Source organism: Xyrauchen texanus, chromosome 16 (genome assembly GCF_025860055.1).
Source record: "Xyrauchen texanus isolate HMW12.3.18 chromosome 16, RBS_HiC_50CHRs, whole genome shotgun sequence".
Lineage (NCBI taxonomy): Eukaryota > Metazoa > Chordata > Actinopteri > Cypriniformes > Catostomidae > Xyrauchen > Xyrauchen texanus.
The window spans coordinates 20180794-20192787 of NC_068291.1; the positions used below are offsets into that span (position 1 = coordinate 20180794).

At 36.2% G+C, this 11994-nt stretch overlaps 1 pseudogene; it reads left to right on the forward strand.

The window, feature by feature from the left end:
- Positions 1-1904: 1904 nt before the first annotated feature.
- On the forward strand, positions 1905-10079 carry LOC127656739 (centromere protein F-like; annotated as a pseudogene).
- Positions 10080-11994: the final 1915 nt, after the last annotated feature.

Here is an 11994-nt window from a genome sequence, read left to right on the forward strand (position 1 = left end):
CATCATCCTATCGCCCAGCCCTAATTTACATCAGACCAAAATGCTTTTTAGGGAATAAAACAGGAGTTTAGACATCACCAGAATTAATTTGAAGAGCATTAAAGACAGTTTGTGTTAAATAAAGTGGGTTAACAGATTTTGGTAACCTCTAATGCTGCCATGTCAGATTTGGTGACCCTGCTGTATCTCTGTAGTTGTTCACATCAGACCAAAATGCTTTTTAGGGAATAATACAGGAGTTTAGACATTGCCAGAATGAATTTGGAGAACATTAAATAATTTAACATTATTAATAATTATTATTAATAATAATACTGAATATAATAATGATTATACATTTAGAAATATATGTTATACTCAAAGAAACATCACAATGTTAAACAAAAAAAATTGACAATTAAGACTAGATTACACATGGTTTTATTAATGTATTTGATGCATAATAACGATCGCAATGGCAAAACACAAACAGAAAAAAATACAACCATGAGAATAGAGCACGCTCGTCTAATAATATATATATTATATATATATAAGATATTTCTTTAAGTAAATTAACCCGTTTTTACAGCATCACTGTTTCTCTGCTGTAGTGTCAACAGACTCTGAAGCATAAATGATTCAGGCCCTGGCCCTGATGCAGCAAAGTATCCCTCAACCATCATGCTTGACCATAGGTATGACGTTCTTTTTGTGGAATTCTGTGTTTGATTTACATCAGATGTAACGGGACACCTGTCTTCCAAACAGATCCACTTTTGACTCATCAGTCCACAGATCATTCTCCCAAAAGGTTTGAGGATCATCAAGGTGTGTTTTGGCAAAATTAAGATTTTAAGATAAGCTTTAAAGTTCCTCTGGGTTAGCTGTGGTTTTTGCCTTGCCACTCTTCCATGGATGGCATTTTTGGCCAGTGTCTTTCTGACAGTGTAGTCATGAACGGTGACATTTATTGATGCAAGAGAAGCCTGCAGTTCCTTGGATGTTGTCCTTGGCTTTTTTGTGACTTCCTAGATGAGTTGTCGCTGTGCACTTGGAGGAATTTTGGAAAGTCTGCTGTGCTAAGTTTTCTCCATTTGGAGATAATGGCTCTCGCTGTGGTTCTTTGGAGTCCCAGAGCTGTTGAAATGGCTTTGTAACCCTTCCCAGAATGATGTATTTCAATAACTTTTTTCCTCATAATTTCTGGACTTTCTTTTGACCTTGGCATAGTGTGCTACTGGGTGAGACATTTTATGCTGCTGAAAAAGTTATATTTAGGTGTTGATTTGATTGAACAGGGCTGATTGTAATCAGGCCTAGGAGAGTGTAGTCTATCTGAACCCCATCATGGATGCAGTTTCGTAGATTTGGGGATTTGGTAACTAAGGGGCAAATACTTTTTCACACAGGCCCAGTTGGTATTGGATAATTTTTTGCTTCAGTAAATAACATTATAACTTAAAAAAAAACATATTTTGTGTTTACTCAGATTGCCTTTTTATTTTAATTTTTTAACAATTTAGTATGAGATATCCACAAAAATCTAAATATTTTTCACAGCACTGTATATTTATGTAGGTCAAACATTCATTGGTTTTTAGATAATGTTTCTGGTTGATGGGAATTTCATAAAAAAAAAAAAAATGTCTGTCTCACATCATAAATAAACTGCATTTTTTGTTACAGATTAAAATGTTTTAACAAAAAGCTTGGAACGTTAGACGTATGACACACACACACATAGCCTATATATATATATATATGTAAGTGAGTAATAATAATAATGTTACAGGAATGCATCATCGAAGCTGCATACATTAATTACGTATGTGTAGGAATGCAGTCATTCTCCAATAGACAAGGACATGACATATTTCAGAGCATACTAGTGTGTCTGAGGAGTAACATCATCTTCAGTAAGTATGAGCTGGGCTGTAGAAGAGTGGAAGGATGGCCTTCCTTCAAAGGACTTACAAAAGATCCAGGAGATTGAAGGTCAGCTTGACAAGTTAAAGAAGGAAAAACAACAGAAACAGTTCCAGATGGATTCCCTTGAAGCTTCTCTACAGAAACAGAGGCAAAAGGTCAGTTACCTTGGTTGGCATCTTGATGAATGTCGTGCCAGTCGTTCAAATTGTTCTTACATTATTTTGTATCAACATATTTTGATATGCATCAGAAGAAATATATGTCAATTTGCCAGTAAAAATTATATATGTAAAAAAAAAAAAATACAATAATTATAACAATCATTACAGCATATCAATAGAGCTGTTCAGCTTGTAGTCTACAAACCCAGAAGAGGATTCGCCATGGGTTCCCTTAGGATTCTCCTTATGGGTTTTTACAATGGGGTTTAAATAATGTCTATGGTAGCAAAATAAGGTCTATGGTAAACATTACTCGACGATACATGGCCTTAAATAACACACTTTCATACCTCAAACATGAATTTTGAAGCCATATTGAATTTTTTAAAATATCACATGGCGGGGAGGGCTGGGTACGTTGACTACCACCCCTGGAGTCGCGAGTTCGCATCCAGGACATGCTGAGTGATTCCAGCCAGGTCCCCTAAGCAACAAAATTGTCCCGGTTGCTAGCATCACATGGGGTAACCTCCTCGTGGCCTCCACATGCGCTATGTCTCTGGAGTAACTCGCTCAACAACCACGTGACAGTCTCAGACTTGGAGGCAACTGAGATTTGTCCTTCGCCACCCAGATAGAGGCGAGTCACTACGCCACCACGAGGACTTGGAGCGCATTGGGAATTCCAAATTGGGGAGGGAAAAAAAATCACACAGCAGCTTCAAAATTCAGGGTTGAGGTATGAAAGTGTGTAATTTATGTTACCCCATTAAAAATCACCCATGACAATATGGATAGACTTCTGGGTTTGCCTACAAATGTATGTCACGGCCGAACGGCTCTATTCTGATGTTTGTTTTTTTCGAAAGAATAGCTGGTAATTGTACAGATATAATGTAACTCTATGATAGCCATAAATTCATAAATACCTTTCCTGGGAAAAGATGACATACTGTACAAAACATACATGTATTTAAAATATAATTTTCAACCCATTCTAACTGATGCTTCTAAGACATTAAGAATGACTCCTATTAGTCATTTATCCTATTTTGACAAAAACGTATTTATGTAAGATCTGCATTATTTGTGTATTGTATTTCCCTACAGATGGACAGTGAGAAAAGAGAAGCAGCTGTCGTTAAGAGGGAAAACCAGTCTTTGGTAGAGTCTTGTGAAAATCTGGAAAAGGCTAGACAGAAACTTACACATGACCTACAAGTGAAGGAGTAACAGGTCAATTATCTGGAGGGACAACTGAACTTGTTCAAGGAGCAGATTGATAGACTAGAACAAGACGTCAAAAAGTAAATGAGCTGTATACCTAATACTGTATTTATAGGCTGTCTATTAGGGCTGGGTATTGATACAGATTTCCAGATTCGATTCCGATATTGATTCATATGGGTAAATTTTGTTTACATCTAAAATACATTCTCTCTCAGCTAATAAAAAAAATTATCTCAGCTAATGCTTCAATTATGAAGGAACCTTCTAGGCAACCATTCTAGGTGCAATTCGAAAATATAAATTTACAAATTATATTTTGTAATAGTTTTTTACCAGATTGGTCACATTTTAGCTTTTGAAAAATGTTCTAACTCACTTTTCCACCATTTCAAGTCTTGAAATTGCATGTTTCATATGTTTACATACATTACGTTACATTTGTATTGTTTACCTGCATGATTTATAGTATTTATAAGTATTTACATTGATATGTAGAACACGTACTTAAATGGTTACTTTAAGAGTAGCAGCATCAGCCATTAAGGTCATATAATAAGAGAATGCTTGCATCATTTCTTTAGCTCATCCACGTGTGATTAGAATTAAATTAGAGCTGTCAGTAGATTAAATTTTTTAAATCACGATTAATCTCATAATTTTTCATAGTTAATCATGATTAATTTCAGATTTAAAAAGTATTAAAATCTGATCCTATTAGGGATGCACCGAAATTTCGGCCGCCGAAAATTTTCGGCCGAAAATGGCACTTTCGGTTTTTAGCCGAAAGAGAAAAAAGGCCGAAAATACCTCCTCGCCCCGCCCCTCAGTGCTCTGATTTCACTCTGGATCGATCTAGCCCTTATCACAGCGCTACCAAACAAAGGCCGATCATGTCAGCGGTGTGGAAATTCTTCAATAAGGACATCAAATTTGCGATCTGCAGTGTTTATTTAGCAGAAATGTCAAGATATATACAGAGTACAGCAAGAGATTCTACAGGAAAGTGTACTAGCGCAGCTACAACACAACTTGAGGCGTATCTAGCGGAACTACGCCAGAAGCGACAATCCCCTTGACTACTGCCGCATAAACAAAGACCGCTTTCCTTTGCTTGCGCGGATTGCGCACAGGTATTTATCTGCCCAAGCACCAGCACAGAGAGTGAGAGACTGTTCAGTGCAGCATCTCATGTTCTTGATGAGCTTTCTGACAGGAGAGACTGTCAGAAAGTTTAGCAACTTTTGTTCTTGAAGAGAAACCTGTCACTTGTACTTAAATAGAAAGCGGTCCAATATGTTGTGAATAGCAATTACATTACACTTGTTCTTCACTCGAGGATACATCTGTCGTTTACAGTTGAGGTTGGATTTAGTTCAATTACTGCTGTTTTGCACAATCATTTTCACTTAAAGTGTACATACGTTTACATAAACAGAATAGAGCACTGATCTATATATATATATATATAATTATATATTATAGTTATAGATCAGTGGAATAGAGGCCCTCTGCCATTCTGTGTTCTGCCTTTTTTAATTAAAATTACTGTTGCATATTAAACTTTTTGAAAGATGCTAGCTAAGTTCATTACTTGACTGTTGTTTTTCATAATAGTTTTCTAAAACTTTACATTATTTGGATAATTGTTAATAAAATCTGTAAAATTAGATTTTTACAGAACTGAAAGAAGAAGAATATTTAATATAGTTTTAATATATTTTTTGTCCAATTTTGGTGTTTCAATAAAAGTGTGATTTATTTTATTGGTTTGTAGTTTTTCAATTCAGATTCATCAAATTCATGAAATTAATGAAAAAGTATAAAATTAATACAATTAAAAGTTTTGGTTTTCGTTTTCGCCAAGTGCTTCCTGGATTTAAGGTTTCGGCCCAGAATTTTCATTTCGGTGTATCCCTACTATATATACTTATTTCCTGTCATAATGTCAAGTCAAGTCAATTTTATTTGTATAGCGCCTTTCACAACACACATCGTTTCAAAGCAGCTTTACAGAATATCAGCATTAACAGACGATAAAACTGTAATGTCTATAAAGTCGATTAACCATAATTGTGTAATTTCGATAAAATACGATTTTTAATAGTGTTTAAAAATAATTAAATGATAATTGTATTAATAACCCCAGTGAGCAAGCTGTAGGCGACTGTGGCAAGGAACACAAAACTCCATAAGATGTTGATTAATGGAGAAAAATAACCTTGGGAGAAACCAGACTCACTGTGGGGGCTAGTTCCCCTCTGGCTAACATCATGAATATAATGTAAATATTACTTATGTATAGTTAAAGTCATGGTTTAAAATTATTAAACTAAGTGTTAAGGGTCAGTGATTAAACATCGATTGTGTTTGAACTGTAAGATTAATGACCAAAGTCTTTGAAGTCCATCTTGATTAATTGCAGAAGTTCACATAGATGCAATTGTCCTTGTTAATTGGCTGATGAAGGCTTTTGTTGGCAATAGTTAGTCTCTGCATTTCATTTCAAGATCGTAGTCCATCTATAGACCGAGGTGATGCAGGTTGGAGTTGGCATCATTTCATCCTCTGAAGTCCGTCATAATAGATTGAAGTGATGTTTGGCTGGCACCGGCTGCATTTAGTCATCATCATTCTGCGACATGTAGCAGTGGAGTCCAGCATGATGCAGGAATGGTGCTGGATCCAGCCGGTTCTGGTGACCTCAGGATAGGAGTCCCGAGGTTGAGACAGGGAAACAAATAAAAATATGTAAGCGTAGATGCCATTTAATTTATTGCAGAGTAAGAGATCATGCTCAATGTTTCTGGTTTCTGGTTCCGGCAGACCCAACTAAAGCAGCCTAATTGTGGGTTGGAGGATAAATTAGGTGTATGCCTGGCTAAATAGATGAGTCTTTAGTCTAGACTTAAACTGAGGGAGTGTGTCTGCATCTCGAACAGTGTTTGGGAGACTATTCCATAGTTTAGGAGCCAAATATGAAAAGGATCTTCCTCCTTTAGTGGATTTTGATATTCTAGGAACTATTAACGTGCCAGAATTTTGCGATCTTAATGAACGTGTTGGAATATAGCGTGGTAGAAGATCACTTAAGTACTCTGGAGCTAGACCATTCAAAGCTTTGTACGTAGTTAACAGAATTTTAAAATCAATACGGAATTTAACAGGTAGCCAATGTAACAATGATAAAATGGGGCTAATATGATCATATTTCTTGGTTCTCGTCAGCACTCTGGCAGCTGCATTTTGAACCAATTGAAGTTTATTTATTGATCTTGCTGGACATCCTCCCAGTAATAATTACAGTAATCTAGTCTTGAGGTCATGAACGCATGAATTAGTTTTTCGGCATCAGCAACCGAGAGCATATGCCTTAATTTAGCAATATTTCTTAGGTGGAAGAATGCTGTTCTACAAACATTTGTAATTTGAATATAACACCTAAGTTCTTCGCTGTTGAAGATGATGTAACAGTACATCCATCTAGAGACAAATTATATTTTAGTGGCTTATTTTTAGAGTTTTTTGGTCCAATAATTAGAACCTCTGTTTTGTCAGAATTGAGTAGAAGGAAATTTCTGGCCATCCAATCGTTTATTTCATTAATACACTCTGCTAATTTTGAGAATTGTGAAATCTCATCAGGTTTTGAAGAAATATAAAGTTGTGTATCGTCGGCATAGCAGTGGAAACTTATTCCACGATTCCTGATAATATCTCCCAGGGGAAGCATATACATGGAGAAAAGCAGAGGCCCGAAAACTGATCCCTGTGGCACTCCATATTTTACTTTTGTTTGGTTTGACAATTCCTCATTTACATAGACAATGTGGTAGCGGTCTGCTAAATATGACCTAAACCATGCTAATGCCACTCCACAAATGCCAACATAATTCTCTAGCCTATTCAAGAGAATGTCGTGATCTATCGTGTCGAATGCAGCACTAAGATCTAAAAGCACTAGAAGAGAAATGCAGCCGCGATCAGATGATAAGAGCAAGTCATTTGTAACTCTGATGCATTTATTTATTCTTTGGAAAGAACAACACAATAGAACAAAATATTACAGTATGTAACAAAAATGCTTTATCATTTTCCAAACTCCACAGTATAAAGATAGAAATTCACTAAAATAGCTCAAATTCGAGTAACATTAAATATTTCCCGAAATCTAAGTGGGACGTTGATTTATTGAAAGAACTAGTATTCATTGCAATGCGCATTTAACCTAAATTTAATATTATTTAGTTGCCAGGCTGTCTTTTTACTTTGGATATGGAATGCACATGATCTATGTCATGAAAAGTGTGTCTTGTTCTGCTTTTAGTGGTGACACATCCAATATAATATAATTCATCTGATATGTACAAAGTTGTAATTATATTCAATTTGAGTGGATTATCAAAAGGGGAAAAAACAAAGGACGTTTGTTTGTAGTGTGTATATGAGTGTAATGTCCCACTAAACACATTACAAAGGTCCCACCCTCTAACAGTGGTTATAACTCACATGGAGCTGAATACAATTTCAGAACCTATGCTTTAATCGCAAGTAAGAAAAATTAATACTTTAAACATTTTAAATTAATCGCATGCATTAAAACAAATGTTTTTCTTTTTTTTAAATCAACAACTGACTGTCTTTTACTCTCAACACAGTGAAAGTACCTCTGTGCTAATAAATTCTTCTCCACTGTGCCACTCAATTACTGGTGAGTGAAATCTGGGCCCGTATTCACATAGATTTGTATCTTACCACTAGCAGTTCTCCAAAGAGTTCCTAGCTAGGAGTACTCCCCGGCCTGAGAGAACGAGGGAGGAATGTGACAGGGCAGGGCCGGGTCGTGATGCTACACACCCGGCCCATAATCAGGCTAATCAAGCCTCAGAGAGGGATAAAGGCTGACTGGAGACTGCAGTGTTAAAGAGAGAGAGATTTTCCTTTTGTGTGTTTGTCTTTTTGTTTAAGTTCCTTATTAAAATGTTATTTATATTGTCAAACCGGTTCTCGCCTCCTCGTTTCCATTAATACCTTTACAATCTCGTTGCTATGGATGGCATCATGTTTTATTAGCACACTGTTTAAAATCACCATTGGTAGATAGGGAACCAGTATTTGTAAGTTTAGACAGACAATAATGTATGCATACAGTAGATTAGTTATAATTATTATTATTATTATTTTTTTCAGTTGATGAACATTTCTTCATCCTGTGTTGATGTAATGAAATGAGCGTGGATCCTGTCAACAGTGTCAAAACACCGGATAGGCCCACAAGTGCTGTGATTCCCTGTGAATGCCCCCTTTCCTCTCTGCACACATCCACTGGAAAAATTATGCTATGAATTGTCAGATGCTGTGCGGTCTGGAGAGGGTACAATAAAAGTTTAATAGATATATATTCTGCAGACAAATGACAGAAATTACCAATTTATCTATGCTACACGTTTTCATTTTGCCTGTGGCCAGGAGCACAGAGTTTTTAAAACCTTTATCTCTGGTGTAATTGGGTTGTTTCAGTTTTTGGGAGAGGTAACTGCATCTCTAACTTGGCTTACAATAATAAAAATTTTAGCTTATCATGGCCCATTCAGCCCATTTCGCAACTACCAGTCCAGCCCTGGTTGCACATGCGAGTGATTTACTTGCATTATAGAGGGTTGCCACTTTTGATTTTTGGGAGATTTAAGAATCGATATCGAGATTGTTCTAACAAAGATCGCGATGCGTTGGGAAATACATTTTTTTACCCAGCCCTATAGTCTATATATTTGTAATTTTCAGTATCTATTTAGTAATAAAGCATGTAAACACTGCATACACAATGTCCTTTTTTTTATTGATCGATTTCATTCAGGTACAAAAACGATTTGGAACGGTCCCAAACTTCAACTGCAGAAATCCAACAGTTTAGTACACCACAAAAAACTTTTGCAACCCCTGCAACACCTAATCATTGGCTACAAGGTAATTTATAGCAGGACTAATGCGACACATTTGATGGGCGTGATACAAGAAAAGTACAATCGAGAGGTTGAGGAGCGGAAAAGGTTAGAGGCAGAAATCAAAGTCATGCATGTAAAAGTAAGTAAAACTTACTTGTAAGAATTTGTTGGTGAAAAGTGCCTTAGTGCTTGTTGTCATTTTAATTTACTAAATAGTGATAACTATGCACCCACCCTTTTGTGACTCCTCTGAAGCTTCTGAACCAGTCTGAACTTCAATTAGCCATAAAGACATTGAACGACAGCAGGCAGGGTCCTCTATTTTTCCTTGGCAACAAGACCAAACACACAGTCATCAGTCACTTATTGTGACAGAGACTCCCTCTAGGAGAAGAAATGGACCCTCTGGGATGTCATGGTCTTATGATGACACACCAATAAAACCACATCAACAGTTTGCATCAGGCACTCAAAGTGACACATCTGGCTCACAGCAGATGGAACATCTTAAGAATATCAATCAAGGTTGGTCTAGCCTTTCAGATGGATTACATTTTTGGTACATAAATTATCATTTGCTCTAGAAGAGCAGTACATGGATAATCTTCATATGCCTTAGGCTTTGGGTAACTAGTTTTTTCTTTTTGCTTTCTTATGCTGCTCAGATCTAAGGTCAAAGGATTCGGAGTTAGAAGTACATCTTCGGGCTCAAGAGAAGGATGTGAAGAATCAGATCAATAAATTCAGTGAAATTCAAAATCAACTTGTGATGGCCAAGAAAGATCTGGCAGAGAAGGACAAACTTCTCAGCAAGTCCAGAGATGAACTCACATAAGCTACAGGCCAATATGAGCAGTCCATCTCTAAGGTAGCGTGGGTCTGCTTAAAATGTTTATATGTGTATTTGATATATTGCAGTATATCTCTTCTAAGGAGTGGTGGTGGTGTAGTGGGCTAAAGCACATATCTGTTAATCAGAAGGTTGCTGGTTCGAGCCCCACAGCCACCACCATTGTGTCCTTGAGCAAGTCACTTAACTCCAGGTTGCTCCGGGGGGATTGTCCCTGTTCTAAATGCACTGTAAGTCGCTTTTGGATAAAAGCGTCTGCCAAATGTAAATGTATAATGTATATCTCTTAAATATTCAATTGCTAGCTATTATGTTGAGCTTTAAATGTATATATTTGGGAGGTTGATGTATGAAATGTCCTGTGACTTCAGTGTGACTGCAGTGGTACTCCATCTAAAACTGTTTTAAAATGCATTTGACCTATTCTCCAATAATTATGCAAGCAGCTTTTTTGACATATTAATTGAGAGATTGCAAGGAATATTTGTACTTTTATAGTTGTATTTGCCACAGAGCAAGACAATTTATAATTAACTAGTGGGGAATAGGGGGATTTAAATTGGTGGTAAAAATGGTGACCAGGCACAGGAGCTAAGATATAGACTTTAAGCATTTGTGTACATTTTAAACTCTCCTCGGAATATCGGGCTGTGCAATGCAAGTATAGTAGTTCATTTGTTGTTAATTTGTTCCTCAGTGCTCATCATTTGAGCAAAAGATGAAGCAGGTAACAGAGGAGATGAATTGTCAGAGACACAATGCTGAGAGCATGCATCGATCTCTGGAGAGGAAAACCAAAACGTTTTGTTTCCCTGTTTTCTTCATTACCAATTCAAATATTGTTCTTAAAATATTGTTTCATGTTTCTGATTATTGGATTAACTGAAACCAGGAAATATTTGTCCTTTCACTCATTTCAGGAAATTGCACGGCTTCAAAGCTTACATCAAGCTCTTGATCAGCAGTTTAACCAGGTGAAAAATAAAATGAGTATGGAGGTCCAGCAAGCCAAAAAAGACAAAAAAAATTTTTAATTCAGATATGGACAAGGTAATTTGATAAAACATTATGATTTAAGCATGTAATGAATAGTATAAAACTTTTCTGCTCATTGTTATAATATTATGTCTCTTTGTAGTTCTTCTAATACTTTAAACTGAACCCAAAATTGCATTTAATCACAATAGTGTCATGGATTTCAAAGGTAACTGCTCTAAAGAATCATCTGGAAAAAGATTGAGGGGCTCAAACAGAAAATTCTCAGATCTGAGCAGGTGCTACAAGCCAGTCGTAGTAAAAGAGGCAGAGTTTAAGAAGAAATTTGATGTATGTTCATGTATTTAAATGTCTGACCTATTTTTGTGTTTTATCATGCAAATAAGTTATGTTGGCCTGCTATGAAAGATTTCACTGGTCAAAGTTCATAGAACATGAAAATGTTGTGTCTGTCCTTCATAGGAGATGCAGAGAGAGAAGAATATACTATCAGTTGTCAGTTAGACCAAGGAACAAAGAGGGTCAAACAACTTGAAGAGGAAAAACTAAATAATGAGGATAAACTTGCTAAAACTCACATAATAGTGGATGATTTTAAAGGTATGTTTTCTGATTATAACTTAAACTCTCCACAAAGTGATTGTCCCTGATGAATTCTTAATGCAGTGAAAATGCATTACTTGTTGAAATGTAAAAATTTAATTTCCATGGGTAATTTTCAAAAATGTAAAACTTCAATACACTGTATCCAATTTAAATTTTATAGAATCTGCGGAAATGTCTAATCATTTTGCGTCATGATTTTCAGTTAAGACACAAACTCAGAGTGAAGAACTGCCTGAGCTTCGGAAAAGAATGGACCATCAAAGTGCATCATCAAATTATGTCATGAACTAAATTATGA